The sequence below is a fragment of the Vicugna pacos genome, unplaced genomic scaffold, assembly GCF_048564905.1.
Source record: "Vicugna pacos unplaced genomic scaffold, VicPac4 SAC-SAT, whole genome shotgun sequence".
In the NCBI taxonomy this organism is placed as follows: Eukaryota; Metazoa; Chordata; class Mammalia; order Artiodactyla; family Camelidae; genus Vicugna; species Vicugna pacos.
The window spans coordinates 17,487,327-17,508,261 of record NW_027328721.1 but is presented as its reverse complement, the minus strand read 5'-3'; the positions used below and the strand labels follow the sequence as shown (position 1 = coordinate 17,508,261).

The 20,935-nt window shown below is 35.8% G+C and overlaps 3 pseudogenes; all 3 read left to right on the top strand.

Annotated features, from left to right (window-relative positions):
• Positions 1-5,610: 5,610 nt before the first annotated feature.
• Positions 5,611-6,569, top strand: LOC140692170 (olfactory receptor 5G3-like; annotated as a pseudogene).
• Positions 6,570-7,229: 660 nt separating this feature from the next.
• On the top strand, positions 7,230-11,100 carry LOC140692169 (olfactory receptor 5G25-like; annotated as a pseudogene).
• Positions 11,101-19,625: 8,525 nt separating this feature from the next.
• Positions 19,626-20,570, top strand: LOC140692195 (olfactory receptor 5G9-like; annotated as a pseudogene).
• Positions 20,571-20,935: the final 365 nt, after the last annotated feature.

Here is a 20,935-nt window from a genome sequence, read left to right as displayed (position 1 = left end):
GGTTTATGTCTAGTCGCTTACATGTTCCATTTATTTTTGATAAAACTATAGGAAGAAAGTAAAATTTTTAGATTTAGAGGTGAAGACATGAGTAAATAATAGATTTGGAAGTAATTCCTTAGTCAGATCATAATACTACACATATTATTTTTTACTCTGTTTTATTCAGTTAATAAATAATATGAATATCTATCTCTTCATCTGATTAAATATTCCTTTCAACGTGATTTTCAGTGTTTTCTTTTACACTTATAAAGTGTGATTGCACGTAGTACAAAATTTAAATTTACATAATACCAAATTAAATAAGTGTTGTTTCCCATCTACTCCAAACATTCTTATGAAGATATCTAAAAATTTTTAAATTGAAGTACAATGTGTGTTCATTTCTTGTGTACAATAGTGATTCAGTTATGCATATATATATTCCTTTTCTTATTCGTTTTCATTATGTGCTGTTGTAAGATGTTGTGTAGAGTTCCTTGTGCTGTACAGTAGGACTTTGTTGCTGATCTAATTTGTGTATAGTGGTCTCTGCAAACCCTAAACTCCCAGTTTATGTCTCCATCCTCCCCTCCTTTTCCTACCCTGGTGAACATAAATTTGTTTTCTATGTCTGTGAGTCTGTCTCTGTCTTGTAAATAACCTCATTTGTGTACTGTTTTTAAAGATGTCCCATAAAAATGATATATGGTATTTTTCTTTCTCTTTCTAGCTTACTTCACTTAGTATGATGATCTCTAGTCCCATCCCTATTGGTGCAAATACCATTATTTTTTCTTTTTTAATGACTGATAGTATTCTGTTGTATATGTGTGTGTGTGTGTGTGTATACATATACACACAACTTTTTATCCAGTCATAGGTTGATGGACATTTAGGTTGCTTCCATGTCTTGGCTATTGTAAATAGTGCTGCTGTGAATATTGGGGTGCAGGTGTCTTTTCAAATTAGAGTTCCCTGAGATATATGCCCAGGAATGGGATTGCTGGACATAGGATAAAACTATTTTCAGTTTTTTAAGGAATCTCCATACTGTTTTCCATAACAGCTGCATCAAACTGCATTCCCACCAACAGGGTAGGAGGGTCACCCTTTCTCCACACCCTCTCCAGCATTTCTCATTTGTGGATTTTTTAATGATGACCATTCTGACCTGTGTGAGGTGATGCCTCACAGTAGTTTTGATTTGCATTTCTCTGATAATTAGTGATACTGAGCATTTTTTCATGTGCTTGTTGGCCATTTGTATGTCTTCACTGCAGAAATGTCTATTTAGATCTTCTGCTGAATTTTGATTGTGTTGTTTGTCTCTTGGTTATTGAGTTGTATGAGCTCTTTGTATATTCTGGAAATTAAAGCCTTGTCAGTCGCATCATTTGTAAATATTTTCTTCCATTCTGTAAATTGTATTTTCATTCTGTTTATGGTCTCCTTTGCTGTGCAGAGGCTTATAAATTTAGTCTTGTCTCTTGTTCAGTCTTTAAGCCATTTTGAGTTTTTTGTGTGTGTGTATGGTGTGAAAGAGTGTTCTAGTTTTATTTATTTGCAGGCAGCTGTTCTGCCTGTGTTTTCCTCTAGCAATTTTATAGTGTCCAGTCTTTCTTACATTTAGGTCTTTAACGCACTTTGAGTGTTTGTATATGGCATTACAGAATGTTCTAATTTCATTCTTTTATAGGTAGCTGTCTGGTTTTCCCAGCACCACTTATTGAAGAGACTGTCTTTTCTCCATCATATATTCTTGTTTCCTGTGTTGTAGATTAATTAACTATAAGTGCATGGTTTTATTTCTGGACTTCTGTTTTTGTGCCAGTTAGATACTGCTTTGATTACTGTAGCTTTGCAGTATAGTTTTAAGTCAGGGCGTGTGATTCCTCCAGCTCTGGTCTTCTTTCTCTAGATTGTTTTGGCTATTTGGGGTCTTTTGTGTTTCTATACAAATTAAAAAAAATTTGTTGTTCCTGTTCTGTGAAAAATGTCATTGGTAATTTTACAGGAATTGCACTGAATCTGCATATTGCCTTGGGTAGTATGGCCATTTCAACAATATTAATTCTTCCAGTCAAGAGCATGGGATATCTTCCCATTTCTTTAAATCATCTTTAATTTTCTTAATATTTTATAGTTCTCGCTTATAAGTCTTTTACCTCCTTGGTCAGGTTTGTTCCTAAATATTTTATTTTTCATGTGGAGTCTTTAGTGTTTTCTATGCATAGTAGCATGTTACTTGCCTATAGTTTTGTTAATGGAATACTTCTTCCTTTTATTTTCCATATTTCTTTTTTTTTTGTAGATTTAATGAAGTGCCATTTAAAAAAATCTGTTTTTGTTGTTTTCTCATTGCTTTTAAGTGGTTTTTAAGACAAATAACAGGTATAAATACTATTTTCCTGACATCTTTAATCAAAAGTAGATAGCATAATTTTATCTACTAAATATGAGCCATTATGAATTACACAGGTTTTGTGGATTTGTTTTCCACTAATTCAATAAATATGTACACAACACCAATTGTTGATGAACTTTTGAGACAGATACTTAATAGGGGTTAAAAATGAGCTAGCAATGAAGTGTTATTGGGGTTGAAAGAATGAGTTATCAGATCTTCTTGATGGGATAAACAATTAGGTTCTCAGAGAAGCCGGTGACTGAGACAGTTCACCCTCTGTACCAGACTATACATTTCTTCTCTCTCTTGTGACCCTCCCCTCTCAAACAACTGCCTTGACTTAGCTTCCTTGCTTCTGTTCATCTTATTAGCACTGCCTGGAATGCCTTTCCCCTAACTTCAGTTTATCCAAATTAAACTTATCTTTTTAGACCTTTTCTTCTTTGTACATTTCCTCATATATTCAAGCTGACAGTCATCTGTTGTACTTTAGGAGTCTGGTGACTGTTTTTTTCATTTTTTGCCTTGAGATAAGAAAATGCTACTTTGAATTGATGTTTTCTTTTTTATCAGATATTGTCTAATTTTGGAGATTAAAAGAATGAGGCACAGAGAGATTTAAAAATTTGCTCAAAGTGACACAGCCAGTAAGTGATGAAATTAAGGTTTGCAGGCAATGTGGATCCAGAAACTAGGCAGCAAGCTACATCCTCCAAGTTGGTGCTGGGTTCTCAACGTATCACTCCCCACTCATAGGAAAGAGAGCTCTCTTTTGTTGGTAGAGGATCCTAAAGTGGGAAAAAACATGTTGTTTTCTTAGCAGTTTTCTCTTTGAGAATAGATACAGTTGGTAAATAACACTTGGTCCAAATGCCACTGAGACCATGTTAACTTTGTCCCTCTAGGTATAAGCTCTTGAGCTTTTAGTTCTTTGGGGACCTGGCTCTAAATCTTTGAAAACTCCAAAAGAAAAATTCCCTTATTCTGTACAACATTTGAATCAATGTGCAGGTCAAAGAGTATCTCTTAACTGCCAAGATGTTCAAGATGAGGGATTTGTCTTCTTTGCCAAGTATCTAGAAAATCTAAGAAATATTCTTAAAAAAGTTTGTCACAATGAGGGAAGTTGAAAATTCCATCCTTATTTCTAGAAAATGGTTATGTCCCTTGAAGCAATTAATGGAGATACACAAAGGATATCCTTAGAGAAGTGAAGACAATGCATTTTGGACACTGAAGTTTTTGAAATATGGTGGAGAAGCAACAGGATGAGTTTGCACTTTAGGAATGTATTATCCCCCTCCCCAGCCCAGGTTCTCTAAAGACAGCAGACTGGCATTTTTTCACATCCTTATGAGAGTAAATAACTGGTCTTTTCAGTGATTTTTTTCTGAACTGATTTTCTTGTTTATTTCTTTTTGAGATAGAGATACTGTGATGTCCATAAAGAATTCTAAGGTCATAGAATGTTAGCTGTGAAAGTAACATAGAGATAATCCTGCATTTTTAAAAATAGAAGACTGAAAATAACTTACATTTAAATAAGTAAATAGTGGTTTAATGAAAGACCAGAAGCAGTCTGTTCAACCCACTATCTCCACACAACTATACTGGCATATTTGGATGGATAAAAAGGAAAACATTCATGCAATGGAAAAGGCTTCATATCTAAGCCTAGAATTTTCATTGTGCTTAAAATATACTCCATGTAGCATTAAGCAAATGATCATGATAATGATAAATATCATAAATCAAATAGATATATTCACTAATTTTTTCATAGACTGAGCTCCACATATAATTACTATATAATTCAAGATTGGTATATTGATTTAAATTTTTTAAATTGAAGTATAGTTATTTACAGTGTTTCAGGTGTACAGCAATGTGATTCAGTTACATATATGTTCTCCTCTTACAGATCCTTTCTATTATAGGTAATTACAAGGTATTGAATACAGTGCCCTGTGCTGTACAGAAGATCCTTGTGGTTTATCTCTTTTATATGTAGTACTGTGTAGCTGTTGATCCCAAATTCCTAATTTAATTCCTCCTCCCATTTCCCCCTTTGGTAACTATCTGTTTTCTGTATCTGTGAGTTTATTTCTGTCTTATAAATAAGTTAATTTGTATCATTTTTCAGATTCCAAATATAAGGGATACCATAAGATATTTGTCTTTGTTGGACTTAAGAGTAATATATTGCTTCTATTTTACTGAAAGAAGACATTAATTTCAGTGGTAATAAATGTTGTTTGAAAGTGTTTTTTTTTTTTTTCACAAAAAGTATCCTACATAGTGATCTTCCCTTAGGAATTTAAAACAGTTGATTTTTTTTTTCTTCCTTGCTAGTGAGTCAGAAATAACATATTTTTGAATGTGTTCTCTGCATAAACTGTTATGCATTTGACATTTTACATATATTATTACTATAATTGATATTGCCTGACAGATTTCAGGATAAGTGCCCTAAAATTAGTTTATATGAAATATGGGCAATCACATAAAGTAATTCCATGTGATTTTGGTGCAAAGGGTGCTTAGTTTTGTACACAATTTCCATGATGTGTTGCTGTCCAACATTTACCAGATCACTTCATCTTACAGGCACAGCCTCCCCATTCCCTCTGTGACAGCATATCATTTTATATGAGTAACCTCTGTCATTTGTGTGTGTTATCATTTCCACATCTTTTTACAACTGGAAGTAGGGAACAAACTGAAAAACACACATGTGAATTGTGTCTTAACAGTATTACAATGGTACTGATCATGCTGTAAGATCAAGAACTCCTCTGGTTAGTCTTTCCCAGATGTCATATATTAGGATCTGAATATCATTAGTTTTACAATATTCCCAGTAAGGTCTTCCATCTGTTTTTTTTTTAATCCCATCATACAGTAATATGAAACTTGGGGAACAGTTCATGTACAAGCTTAGAACTTGAAGGAGTTTTGGATAATAGAGTTGGACTCTTGATGGGAGAGAGCAGAGGTCAAGGGTGAATACCCAAGTTGACATAGGATCTTTGTATCAACTGTCCTGAACTAGTATCTAGGAATATTATCTTCCAGTTTGACATTACTTCAATACTTTTCTGTAACAAGTCTGTTTAAGATATTCTGTCATTGAATTAAAATATTATTTGTTACTCTTAATGATATATTTTAAACTAATAAAATGTTTCTCTTTCTTATTAACAAATTACAGATGACCAATGGAAAATAAGAATCAGACAGCAGTGATTGAATTCCTTTTCTTGTGCCTCACAGATCATCTCCACCTGCAGATGGTACTATTTGTTAGTTTTCTCTTTGTCTGCCTTGTCACCCTGGAGCTTAATTTGGGGATGATCACTCTCCTATGGATCGATCCCAGACTCCACATGCCTATGTACTTCTTTCTCAGCCACTTGTCCTTTGTAGACACATTTTCCTCTTCTTCCATTGCCCCCAAGATGCTGTGTGATATCTTTGTAGAAAAACAGTCATCTCTTTCATGGGTTGTGCTGCACAGATGTGGTTCTTTGGTCTTTTTTTGGAAACTGAGTGTTTTCTCTTGGCTTCCATGGCATATGATCGGTATGTGGCCATCTGCAAGCCCTTGCTGTACACCCTCATTATGTCCCAGAGGGTCTGCGTGCAGCTGGTTCTGGGCCCTTATGCTGTGGGTCTTCTAAGCACCATGATGCACACAATTCACATGTTTTGCTTACCCTTCTGTGGTCCAAATATCATCAATCACTTTTTCTGTGATATTTCACCACTGCTTTCCCTGGCGTGTGCAGACACCTGGATCAATAAGTTGGTGCTTTTCATCTTTGCAGGAGCCATAGGAGTTCTCAGTGGCCTGAGAATCATCATTGTCTCCTATGTTTGCATCCTGGTGGCCATGCTGAGGATCCAGACTGCTGATGGGAGGAGGAAAGCCTTCTCTACTTGTTCTTCTCACCTGGCAGTTGTCTCCATCCTATGTGTGATTCTTTTCTTCACCTGTGTCCAACCTAGTTCAAGTTCCTCTCTAAATATCAATAAATTAATTTCTCTGTTTTATATTGTGGTAGCCCCCATGTTGAACCCCCTCATCTACAGCTTGAGGAACAAGGAGGTGAAAGATGCATTCAGTAGGAAGTTTGAAAGGAAAAAAGAATTTTTAATAGATAAAATAGAATTCTAATTGTGCTGCACCACTCTTGTTAATTCAGTTATGTGTGGTCAAGAGAAGACAGTACTGAGAATGAGACATTCCCCTTAGTTCCTTGGTCTGCTGTTTTCAAGATCATTCATATACTAGACATATTGTTTATATTGTTCTTCTTCAGTCTGCTCCTTTGCAAAATGTTGGGGAATATAAAATATTTTACATACATGTTGAAAGTAGAAATGTAAGAGATGCCAGAAGAAAGTCCAGGAGAAAATTTGTATCTTCTTACAGGTGAGAAGACATTTTATTCCAGCCCAGAAAAGCAAACATTGTAAGAGAAAGATCAACAAAGTCCATCCATAAAGGACCATAAATGATAGACCTTGATAAAAGCTGAACTATGGAAAGTGAGAGAACAGCTGTAGAACAAGTGACTTACAATGAGTTAGTGTCCCAACAGGAAAATGTTGGAACATGTATATACATATATATGAAACACAGTAGAGAAATTAACCAACAAATGAATGGGCAATGACATAACTGGAAATACAAATGGCCAAAAGCATAAATATATACAAAAATTGCTCAACTTCTCAGTTGCTTAAGTAAATGAAATGAAATTGCAATCTGTTTTGTTTTTGTTTTTGTTTTTCCATCTATCAGATTGGCGAACATTAAGCTGATTAGGTTGCAATGCTGGTAAGGTCACCATTTGGGTATTCTACACTTCACTATAGTGGGTACATTTTCAGAAACTAATTTGATGATTTCTAGTAAAATGCACTTGGTCTTTGACCTAGCTATCTTACATTCAGAAATTTATGCTATAGAAATATAAATACCAGACACAAGTTTTGCAACATGATTTATAGGGGGGATAAAAGGATACAGTCTGATTTTGTTTCAGGAGAAGCAAATCTTCTTCCTATGAATCATTATGCAGCTAATTATAAAAAGAATGATTTAGATATCTGTGCTTTTGTTTGGAAGAAACTCCCTGATACTATTATAAGTGAATGGAAAAAAATCCCAAGTCAAAGTGAAATCTGCAGAATTGATTACACTTAGTAAAAATAATGTGGGGGCAGAGTCTACCTACTGTGTAGAATATATTGGCATGCGCATTATACAAGATGATAGAGACAAGTGTGGAAGGCTACAGACTGAACTGTGAGCACTGGTTACTTCAGTGGCATGCCCATTGGAAGCAGGAGGGTGGGGTGGTGCTCCATCCTCATCTGGGTTGTTGAACTTGTTTTATAACAAATATGTCTACCTTTGTAATTAAGATTCACTTTTGAAAAGCCACAGTCTGTGTCAAAACTGAATGAATAAATTTATCAGTAAATAGATAAATTGAGGAGGATGGACTTAAGTAGCCTTCTCTAAATGCTGCTTCTACATTCCACCATTCTCTGACTTTATGAAACACATCTGAACATTGGTTACTGAAATATTGTTCAAAACCTAAGTAAAATGGAGAGGTTCTCAGCCACTCTGTGCTTCTGTCTCTCACTTCTTCCCTCTAAAGATATGCATTTTCCTCCACCCACATAGTCTATAACTTCTGTACATAGTGGTATGCTTTCTCTTGACTAAAACCTTTGAAATGATAGCAGAATGCTAAAAGTGACACAATGCAAGTGTGATGAGATTTGAAAGGAACAGTAAATATTACCTTAAATGTATCCATATAAAACTAACATCGCTAATTGTCAGTCTTGTAAAATTTTCCAGCACCATTTTACTAAGAATTGTTAAAACTTGGGCCTAGGTGTGACAAAGGGAAAAGATATTTTTCCTATTTTTTATCTAGAAGGACACAACAGTTTCTTTCCCAGTCAAATTTTGCCTTAAAGTGCCTCTATTCTGGGTCTTCACTGTGTAACGTGTCTCAAATCACAAGTCACCTTTTGAGATGATCACTTCCTAGTATGATGCTCGAAGTGTTTTCTATCTTTTAATTGTTCCTTAAGCATTTATGATTTAACATCCATTGAAAGGGGATTGGGAGAAGAACAGTAGGAAGCAAGTGGTAATTATAAATTTCCTCAATGGCTGAGTTCCTTCTGTAAATATATGCAAATATGTGCAAATATATGCAAAACCAACTGTCCTCTGAAGCTCTAGTTACTGCAGTTCTGATGCCCTGATGTTTTTTCTGTCTAGAATACTCTTTGTACCATGATTACATGTATAACTCTGCTTGTTTTTCATGCACTACATAAGTGTGGCTTCCATTTGGAGGATTAATTACCCTGTCAACACTGCAGCATCATATTCTTTTCCTTCAGACTTTATAAGTGTAACATGTTTCATATTAGGATAATGTTTTTGGTTTTGCTTTGTTTTTATTAGTGAGAAGTATTCCCAGCTGATTCTTCATATTAGGTGTGATGGAAATTCACTTGGAGTTACATTTTTTTGTTCATCCCATAGGTCTATAAGTGGTTCTCCATATTTTGGAATGAAAGGGTGGATTCCAATATGAGGAGCAGAGAAATTCTACATCAATGAATGCCTCCAGACACTGAAATCCCCTGATATACACTATTGGTGCCTAGGAGGAGGGCATCAATTTTAATAAGATATGGTTTCTCAAGAGATGTTGTTTTTTTTGTTTTTGTTTTTGTTTTTGCTTCTGGCTTCCTTCAGGACTTTTTTCTTTACCTTTGATTTTTTTGTATTTTGAAATTTTTATGCTTAGGTATAGTTATTTGTTTGTTTTTGACATTTATCCTCCTTAGTGTTCTCTGAGCTTCCTGGATCTGAGATTTGGTGTCGAACATCAATTTGAGGACATTCTTAGTCATTATTCTCTAAAACACCTACATTCCTCATACTGTTAGTATATACACTGGTTAATCTTGTCAAACTCCTTTGAAGTTTTTAGTCCATAGTAAGAGACTGGTTCTTAAATACTGAGTCAGTGTTGTAACCAGTGGAGTATTATCAGAAGCTGGGAAAGAAAAATAATATCTTAAGGATGAAAAGGATACACCAGGAGGTGTTTTGGAGAAAGCATCACAGAGTAGACACTGTTGTGGCCTTTGAATCCTGTTCAAAAACCAGCTTCTTTTGTCTGAGCTTGCACTCCTTCTTAGGCTTCAGAAGTTATCCTGTAGATACAACACTATTCTTCTAGAATCTAAAGGAATTGACAAGGAAGATACATTCTTAACACCCATCACCCAAGGTGAGAGTGAGAGCTATCAGCCTGAATTCATCAAATTCACATAATACCTTATCTATGAAATATGTCTTAAAATATCCTCCATTCAAAAGCAGGGGCTTTTGAACAGAGTTAATAATCTGGACTTGCCTTGGGTAATCTCCAAGGGGAACCCCTACACCTAAAATTCTGATTCCCTTCAAAAATTCTGTTTTGATCAAGAAGAAACTGAAAAGCCCAGTGAGGTTCAGCGACTTACTCAGTATCACACAGATAGTTAGTAGGTAGTTATGATGACCACCTAGAGGTCGAAGGCAGGATTGTCATCTGTCAGTCTACTCTGCAATATGTAAAAACATAGAAGTTGTATTTATTTTTAAAAATAAGTCCAACTATGAATTGATTCAAAGGAAAAATCTCTCTCTTTCTCGTTACAGATTAGATCAGAGAAGTGGATAATGGAAATCACACTTTGGTGATTGAGTTTGTTTTTGTGGGCTTAACAAATCACTTCCAGCACCAGCTTCTTCTTTTTATGATATTTCTATTGGTTTATCTTGTCACTCTTCTGGGAAACATGGGGATAATGACTCTCATTTGGATGGATTCTCGACTCCACACCCAAATGCACTTATTTCTCAGCCACTTGTCCTTTGTAGATGTCTGCTTCTCTTCTTCTGTCATTGGTCCCAAATTGTAGACTGACATCCTAGTGGAGAAAAAAGTCTTCTCTTTCTTTGGTTGTGTTGCCCAGATCTGGCTTTTTGGTCTGTAGTGACTGAGTGTTTCCCTCTGGCTTCCATGGCATATGATCAGTATATGGACATCTGTAAGTCCTTGTTGTGCACACCCATGTCCCAGCAAGTCTGTATGCACCTGGTGGTAGGGCCTTATGCTGCCATGGGTCTTAAAATCACCATGATCCACATAACTTTCACCTTTCACCTGCCTTACTGTGGTCAGAATATCACCAATCACTTCTTCTGTGACCTTCCTGTTCTCTCCCTGGCATGTGCAGACACACAGATCAGTAAATTTTTACTTTTCCTCTTGGCTGGAGCTCTAGGAGTACTCAGTGGTGTGATCACCTTGGTCTCCTATGTTTACATTGTCATCGCTATCCTGAGGATCCATTCTGCTGATGGGAAGTGGAAAGCCTTTTCCATTTGCTCTTCACACCTGACACCTGTCTCCATCCTTTATGGGACACTCTTCTTTATCTATGTATGTTGGAGTTCTAGTTTCTCCCTGAATATTAACAAAGTGGTTTCTGTGTTCTACACAGCTGTGATTCCCATGTTAAACCCACTTACCTACAGCCTAAGAAACAAAGAGGTCAAGGATTCATTCAGAAGAACATTTGAAAGGAAGAAATTTCTTTTGAGTAAGTGAACTATGACATTGTTTGTATTATAGATTGAGAAGGTAAATAAATTAGAACATCATTTGTACTGCAGAGTGAGAGCTAATATTTATGTACGATGGAAAAACTGCAAATTGTGTGTTGAGATTCACTCTTTATTACTCTGTCATCGATAAGTCACACAATGTCTTTAGGTTACAATTTTCTCATTTTGTTTTTTCTTATTTCTTATTCAGCAGAGATGAACTTTAGAACTTTAAACTCAGATAAGTAGATTACTGAATCCCAAGACTTTAAAAAAACATTGTTACTCATATACACACAAAAATTTATGACTAGGATATGAGAGGTTCTTTGTTAAATCCTGAATAAATATTATCATCATAACCAGTGACTTAGAAGTATTTCTATTTTGCTTATAATATGTTGAGATCTCTCATTGTCTGTGATCTTGACCTTGACTCATTAATCACAAACTGTTAAAAAGTATACTATGGTCAAAATGTAAAAACTTCCACTTATAGGATAAATACGTCTAGGGCTGTAACATACAGTGGTGACTATAGTTAACAATACTGCATTGTATATTTGCAAGTTGCTGAGAGAGTAGATCTTAATAGTTCTCATCACAAGAAATAAAATTTATAACTCTGTTAGGGAATTGATAAACTTATTACAGTAATCATGTTGCAATATATATAAATACTGAGTCATCATGTCATACACCTTGGGCAAACACAATATTGTATGTCAATTGTATATCAATAAAATTGAAAAGGTGAATTATTCAGGAATCATGCAACCATAGCACTCTCTACTACTACTTTCATGTTTAGAGGAGGTGTTTTACCAAGGTATTTTACATCCCCTATACTTTTTGCTCATAATAATAACTTCCAGGGGTTTTGCCATGATTTGTGCATGTGAAATGTAGAATACATTCCAGTTCTTTAATAAAGTGTTACTTATTACTATTGTTATTTATTGATTTTTGTGTCATAGGCAGGATATTAATTCCATTTTTACAGACAATGAGCCAAACAGCCATGAAGAATCAATGGATTGCCCATGACCTCATAATTTGGACTCACATTTTAATTTTTTCCACATACAATATTCTTTCAAACATATTTCTGTGTTTTATTTATTGGAACATAGCAACATATCCAAGAAATGAGGGGGATAAACCATGTTTTTGTATCATTGTAAGTTAAGACTCAATGAGACCCACACTGTCATCTCTGAAGGCTTTCTTTAAAAGACATGCGTAGTATGCATGAGGTCTTGGGTTCAATCCCCAGTATCTCCATTAAAAGCAAATAAACCTAATTATCTCCCTTCCTTGCCGAAATAAAATAATACAATGATGTAAAGCTGTTAAAGATAATAACTTCTGCTTTCTCATGCAGTGTACTTTGGGAAGACAGTATTTGCAAATTGATTCTGATAAAGTTTCTGCTCATTTCAGTGTATTTTCATTTGAAAATACTGATATACTTCGAGTAAATTGGTTTGACAGCAGGTTTCTTCCTGTATAATTAGCATCCTCATTTTCTCAACAATATTCACTTAAGACAAAGCTGATACTGGGGACAGAAAAAATGATTTTAAAAAATAATGTTGGATCCATTGGATGTCTGCATGGAAAAAAATGGAATTTACCCCCATCTCACAATACACACTAAGATCATCTCCAGATGATTTGGAGATCAAGATGTGAAAGGCAAGGAATTAAAGCATCCGGAAGATAATATTGGAGAATATCTCTGTTACAGGTGGTTGCAAATTAAAAAAATAATAATAAGGTACAAACATACTAAACATGAAAGATAATATTGATTCTCTGAATCACATTAAAATTGAGAACTTAGGCTTACACTGAAGAGCATAAACATGTAAACCACAGCAAGGGAAATGTATTTACAATGCATATAGTTGATATACCTGGAATATATGGATAAATATTAACTTTAAAAAAGACAGGCAATCCAGTCAAAAAATGTGAGCAAGACATTTGAACAGGCAGTTCATAAAACTGGTTATGTAAATGTCCTATAAATATTGCAATAGGTTGCTCAACTCGCTAGAAATCAGGGAAATGGTGGTTAAAGGCACAATGAGATACCACTCCACACTCACTGAGATGGCCAAAGTGACAAATACTGACTCTCATGAACTACTAATGGGAGTGTAAATAATGGGTTTTGGAAAACTCCTTGAAATATCAGTCAATATGAATATATACATACCTTATAACAAAGAAATTTTACTGTCAGGTATCTTCCCAAGAGATATGTGTGCTCATGAACACCAAAGGACATGGTGTTCACTGGATGATCTTTGGAGAAAAATTCCCAAAATGTAAAAACTGAGAGCAACTCAAATGCCCAACAACACAGAAATGGATAAATCATTTGTGAAATATCAATATATTAGAATACTAACAGCAATGCAATATATGGACTAGAGATTTATTCAACCAGGGATAAATTTCACAGACATGATGTGGATGGTGGAGATGGTGTATTTCTTGACGTAGGTGGTGCTTGCATGTTTGTGTTCACTTTGTAGTAATCACTGAGCAGTACACTTAAGATGTGTACATTTTTCTCTCTGTTATTCATCAATAGAAGCTTAAAAATGTAGCATCGGGCTTGCCTTTGTCAGTGAAACCTCTTTCAATTCCTCAGGAAAAAAACCTGCACGAATAGAATAGAAACTCTTCATACATTCTGATTCTCAGTGATTTTCCTGTCCGTGTTGGGAAAAAGATAAACAATTATAATGTCAAATAAGGCACCCTTGTGGTGGATCCTCTATTATAATGTACTTTAGTTGAGCAGTTCCAGAAATTTTGTGGTACTTCTTGTGAGAAAAATGCAGACATTATTACATCATTGCACTAAAATTTATTCTTTAAATAGTTTAAGAAGGAGGTAAGAAATAAGGCATTTATCTAAACAATTACTGTGATCCCAGTGGATTTTTAAAAGTGTTTAAAGAAAGCAAGAACATTTTAATTTACATCCTTCTTAGCAATACAATCCCCAAGGTATGGCATACTTTAGGGACATAAATTCTTCCAGGACAAAAAATGATGTAACTACTTCTGGAAACTGTAAACCACGAGAATATTATGTTTCCGAGTGGAATCATTAGTTCCTTGGGAAGAAAACTAATAATAAAACCAAGTGGCTCCTAGAAAGTCTGACTTCTCTGTGCAGAGTACGGGGGTGGGGAGTGGGGCGAGGGGAGGTGAGGAGATGAAATGCATGCTGAAAAAGAATGCAAATTGTACTCCATTTTAATTTTAATTTTCTAAAGAAGAAAGGAATTCGTTAAAATGTAAGTTTAGACTTTTTTTTATTATTATCATTTCTGCTTCTCTGTTTATCTTCAAGAAGTTCAAAATGAGTTAAATGGATTTATGGGAAAATAAAAATGTATGACATTTAAAATGTGTTTATTTGGTACATACACACGTATCTGGTTAGAATGTTGCACACAGTCTAAGAAGTAATGTGAAATCCTGTAAAATGCACAAAGAGGTTACAGTCAAGTTAAATCCCTCTTAAGGACCCAGTGACTGTGAGGCAGGAAGCTCCGTAGAAAGACTGGCAGGACCCCTAGGCAGGACCGCTGCTCTCCTCCCATCACAGTCCGGTTCCCTGGCCCAGAGGTTTTAATCTCACTTTTTGCCTCTAAAGCAGCTAACTTACACCTAGAATTCTATTGGTTCCCTGAGCTCACTTCTGATTGGTTATTACTCTCACTCCTGATTGGTTATTACTCTCACTTCTGATTGGTCCACTTCCCTAACTTCTGATTGATCCATTTGTAATACTTTATTTGCATGGAACTCACTCCTGATTGGTCTATTTCTACAGAGCTTATTCCTGGTTGGTCAACTTCTGTTGTACTTTATTTGCATATGATGTTGCAAAGTGTAAAACTGGCAGCCTATAAAAGGCCTGTATAAACCTACAGACAGGGTCCAGAGCTTTAAGTGTTAACTCCTCTGGGCTCGCTGGTGTAATAAACCTGAGTTCTCCATCTCTGAGTACTGTTTGGTCTCTCGCCTGGATCCATGTTGTTGTCATAACTGAGCTGTAGCACTGAGCTGTAACACATTTTTCTGCAACAACCGTGCCCTGAATGGGAGAGAGGCTGGGCACAGCTACCTCCCACTAAACCCTGAGGTGTGGTGCCATCTGGAAGCAATATTGCACTGGCTTATGGGCATTATGCTCAAAGCACAGAATGGGAAGGTTAATGGAAAAACTATCAACAAGAGCACAGTTTGCAGATGTTTGAGAGTCCCTGTGATTGAGTAAGCTTGAACTCTTATTTCTCTGAGACCTCATTGCTTGCTTTGTAATCAACAGATCCTTCAGCATTAAATCTGCACTTGGACAGTGGCTGATGATTCTGTATCCCATGAAGAACATGCAGAATTGAGTTGGGACATAGAGAGGTCTAGGTTCCCTTTTGGGAGAGAGACATCATTGAAAGTATAGACTGTATTCAGCCAGGGCAGTGTCTTAAACTCAGATAATTCTATGAGATCCTCGCTCTCAGGCTTTAGGCTCCACCTTCTGCACTTACAACCTCTACTGCCTGCTCTGTAAATTGGGGATAACAAAGTGTTTCTTATCCAGGTTTGGGTGGAAATCAAGTGGGCTGAGGTTTGCAAAGCACTTGGAGCAGAGTCTGGTAAGACTTGAATATTCTATAAATACTTGTTTCTTGTTCCATATTCATTGCAACCTCAGTTGTGTTGTATCATGAAGCCAACCATGGGCTTTAGCACAGCGTGCTGGTAAGTGATGGTGTATTGGCCACCGTCTCTGGTCTTGGCTCAGATATCTTGGGAACTCAGTTTTCTTATTTGTAAAGGGTGAATTTGGAGTTCTCTCAGCTTGTTAGAATTTTAGAAATCTAGAACTCCATATGCATAGCTTGCAATTGTTTCTCACTTTCTCACTTTCTACCTCCTAGGCTTCACACATTTCTCATCCCAAATTGATTGTAGCTGTTTTCTTTTCTTCTCTCTCTTTAAAATTGCTGGAATACCTTAGGGGCTTGTTCTAGATTACTACACTTTTTTTTAATATTTTTTATTGATTTATAATCATTTTACAATGTTGTGTCAAATTCCAGTGTTCAGCACAATTTTTCAGTCATTCATGGACATATACACACTAATTGTCACATTTTTTCTCTGTGATTTATGATAATATTTTTTGTATATTTCCCTGTGCTATACAGTGTAATCTTGTTTATCTATTCTACAATTTTGAAATCCCAGTCTATCCCTTCCCACCCTCTACCCCCATGGTAACCACAAGTCTGTATTCTCTGTCCATGAGTCTATTTCTGTCCTGTATTTATGCTTTGTTTTTGTTTGTTTGTTTGTTTTTGTTTTTGTATTTTAGATTTTGGTTTTGTTTCTCCTTGTACCAAAATCTCCTTGTATCAAATTTGCGTGCACATGGAGTCACCTTTGATTATCCATCACATACCAGTTCATGGCCCCTCTCTGCTCAGAAATTATGATTGCAAATTTGGTGTATATCCTTACAGACTCTTTTATTTTATTCTATTTGCACACATTTAAATAATTATAATTAATGAACATATTAAGGTTTAAAACTTGTTCCTAAAACCATACTGCAGAGATCATTCTGTAACTTGCTTCTTCTTCACATGTCTTGGAAAAATAACCATGTTTCCATATATAAAATTACCTATTATTTAAACTTCTGCACAGTATTCCATAGAATGACTGTACCAAGGTTTATTTTGCTATTGCTCTTGTGGACAATATTTATGCGGATTCCAGTTTTTCTTTTTATCATTTTAAACAATGATGAAGTAGACATCATTCTTTTTCCATTGCGTTTCCTTGGGGTAGATATTATGTAATGGAATTTGTGAGTCATTAGGTACTTTCTTTTTCAAAAAAAGTCAAAATAGTGAAAAATTTCCATACAGAGGCCCCACCCTGCATCATGAGTGATTGCCATTTTTTTCTGGCTGTCTCATCAGTGTTTTATATTCTTAAATTTCTTTATTTTGTCAATTTGACAGGTGAAAATAGTATGAGGTTTTTTTTTTTTTCAATTTGGCTTCCATGATTATTTGCAAAATTAAGTTTGTTTTTTTTTAATTCTTATTGGGACTTTGGGTGTCCACTCTTGTGGCATGCATTATATCTTTTGCCTATTATTACAATGAGCATTTGCTATTTTAACTGATGATTAATGATAGTTCTTTGTGTGTTCTGATTTTAATCCTTTGTAATATATGTTTCAATATTTTTTTCCCAATCTGTGTGTCTTGATACTTAGAATGCATGTTGGCATACATTTGTTTAAAACTGTGATGTAGTAAAATTTGCAACATGTTCTTCATGTGGTTTTTATGTTCTGTATAAGAAGACCATTAAAAATAAATCATAACACTTTTCTTCACTATTTTCATATAATACATTTATAGTTAAGATTTTTTAAATTTAAGTGATGTGGGGTAGAATTTTAACAGTATTTATTTTCTCAAATGGCCATTCAACTATTGTAACACTTTTTTATGAATATTGACTTGTTGAATCTTGGCTTTCCTTACTTGGAATAAAATATTTATTCATAGTCAGTTGACATACATGCCTAGGTCTGCCTGTGGTTTTTCTAAAGGTTTCCTGTCCTTTTCTATTCATCTCTTTGTTCTAGTAAAAACACTTTACTCTTTTAATTATGATAGCTTTAAATCCGCATTGAATATCTTAATTTTTCTTTTTAGAAACTATATTGGCTATTTTTAAATACATTTTGTTCCATAAATTTTTCAAGCAGATTGTTTCATTAAAAATTATATTTAGATGTTGGTTGAAATTGCATTAAATTAGCCACATAGTTTGGTGAGTGTCCTTGCTCAGTCATCCTAAGACAGCCAGGAACAAGTCTGTAGTTGGACCAAGCCAGCTTTATTGAGCCATTCCAATGAGACAATCACACACCAGAAGCACCATGGGTATCTCACTGAGCAAAGAGGAAATAAAGTTATTGTGGGATTTTTAAAAAGGGTGGAGTTTACATGAAATTTAAATCAAGAAAACTTTCGATAAGCTCAAAACAAAGCAGGCTGTATGTTAAGGAGACAATATCACAACACGCCCACCGTGCAGACACAGGGTCCTGTTTCCCTAGAAACTACAAAGTGTGGATGGATGTGGAATGTGGTGTCCGGAAGTCCCTCCTGAGAAGCTCTGTGCCTGTGTGGGAAATTGAGACTCCTTAGCCATGTCAAAGTGACTTACTTAGATCTTCCTGGTCAGAGTGGCATGTTTCATCTTGCTGGTATAATTAACAATGAACATTTTTAGCTAGCCTATACTTTTAGAAGATACATTTTCTCATTGAGTGACAAGGCGGTTGTCACTCAGAGAAAGTGTTGTTAAATGCTGGCAGCTGCAATGTTATCTGCGGGAGAAGTACTGTGTCCTGTTCTGCTTACAGATGACTTACCTGTGTCTGCTATTCCCGCCCAAAGGATGGCCACACAAGTCCTTACTCCCCGAGTCTGAGTTAATTTTTACTTTCTCAGGAGGAAATGAATCTTTATAATTGAGTCTGTTTCTGTTTTATACATAAGAAATACATAAAACACATTTTTTTCACTGATTTAGGCATTTCTTCCTTTGCTTCAGTAAAGTTCAACAGTTTGTACTTTTCTTCATACAGATTTGGAAGATTCCTTGTTAGGCTTATTTTATGATTAGTTGATCAATTTGAGTTGATGAATATGAGTTTTTTCATTACAACTCATAAGCAATTGTTATTGAGTTTTTTACATTGATCTTCTAAACTATTTGTTGAACTCTTAAATTTTTTTCTTAGAAAAATCTTATTAGTTGACTCATCCATTTTCTACGTGGGTGACTATTTTGCCTGCAAATGCTGACTGTATTTTCTTCTCTTTTTTCTACATTCTTATATCTTTCCTTCTCATATTTTAGTGTTTTGGCTGCAATCTCCAATATATTGTTCAATAGTATAAATTGTGAGCATCTTTATATAGTTTCTGGCTATAATGGGAACGTTCCTCATGTTTTACTCTACACATGCTTCCTCTGAAAGCTTCAGGAAGGTTCTTTCTTACTACGTTAAATAGTTTCCTTTTTTTTTTCCATACTGAAAAGTTTTTTTTTTGAGAGCCAAATTTAATCAAACTCTTATAAAAATTGTATTGAAATAATACTAATGCTTTTCTTAATATGTAAACATAGTGAATAGTTTTATAGGTTTTCTAATGTAGACCAAATTCTTAGTTAAACTTTAACTTTCTCTTTAAAACATTTAAGCCATGTTGCTCTTTAGAACTGTAATGTATTTTATTTGCCAGCACTTTATTTAGGCTTTTTTTTTTTTAACACCAGTGTTCCTAAATCAAAAATCTGTAATTTCTTTTCTTGTGTATCACGTTATGCTTTCAAGAAATTTAAAGTTGTATTCGCTACCAATTCTCTTTTTCTAACTCTAGAGACCAAAACCCACTGATGGCTGCTGAGAGCTCTACAAAGATCACAGAGTTCATTTTCATAGGCTTGGAGTACCATCCTCGGCAGCAAGTCTTCATTTTCTTGCTCTTCCTACTCTTTTACCTCGTTACTATGACAGGAAACTTGGGCATGATTATCCTCATCCGGCTCAATTTCTGCTCCCACACACCGATCTACTTCTTTCTCAGTCACCTGTCCTTTGTGGACATCTGCTTCTCGTCAGTGGTGGGCCTCAAGATGCTCGCTGACTTCTTTGCTGAGAGGAAAGCCATCTCCTTCCTGGGCTGTGCCTTGCAGCAGTGGTTCTCTGGGTTCTTTGTGGCCATCGAGTGCCTTTTCCTGGCGTCCATGGCCTATGACCACTACGTGGCCATCTGTAACCCGCTACTGTATTCCGTTGCCATGTCCTGAAGGCTCTGCATCCAGCTGGTGGCGGGACTCTACACTGCGGGGTTTCTGAACACCATGACTCACACAACAGCTGCTTTTCGACTTCCCTTTTGTCGCTCCCATGTAATCAATCATTTCTTCTGTGACTTGTCCCCTCTGCTTTCTCTTGAGTGTGCGGACACCCGGATCAATAAGTTGTTAGCTTTCGTTGTGGCTGGAGCTGTCCTCATGGTCAGTAGCCTGACCATTGTCATCTCCTATTTTTACATCCTCCTTGCCATCCTGAGGGTCCCCTCTGCTGCTGGGAGGCACAAAACCTTCTCCATGTGCTCTTCCCATCTCACGGATGTTTCCATCTTGTACGGGGCTCTCTTTTCTATCTATGTGAGGCCGGGGGCAGTTTTCTCTTTGGACCTCGATAAAGTGGTGTCCATGTTCTACACAGCAGTCATCCCCATGTTGAATCCTCTCATCTACAGCTTGAGAAATAAAGAAGTGAAAGCTGCCATGTGTAGGACCATCACTAGAAGGAAGTTTTGCATCAGAAGATAGACTTCCATCTAAAATACAGAAGAGAAAAGCTTCTTTTCAGACATGGCTAGATTACCTGTCATCATCCAAAGAGGCCAAAGAATTTGCAGAATTTAGGGGAATGTCATACCTCCATTCTTCTGTATGATTTTTATTTCGGTAACTTTTTAAAAGCTCATTTCTTTATGTCCCTACAAATGATAAAAATCCCCAGTCCTCCGTGGACTCAGAGCACTTCTGCTTCCTCAGACACCTTCATTACTGGAAATAGGATAAAATCTAAAACTGTGGGGACCACCTAGCTACTAACATTCTTGCACTAGTTGGACCAATGTAAATGTCCACATTGGGTGAGAGTCTTTGAAACAGCATGTATGTTCCCTGTT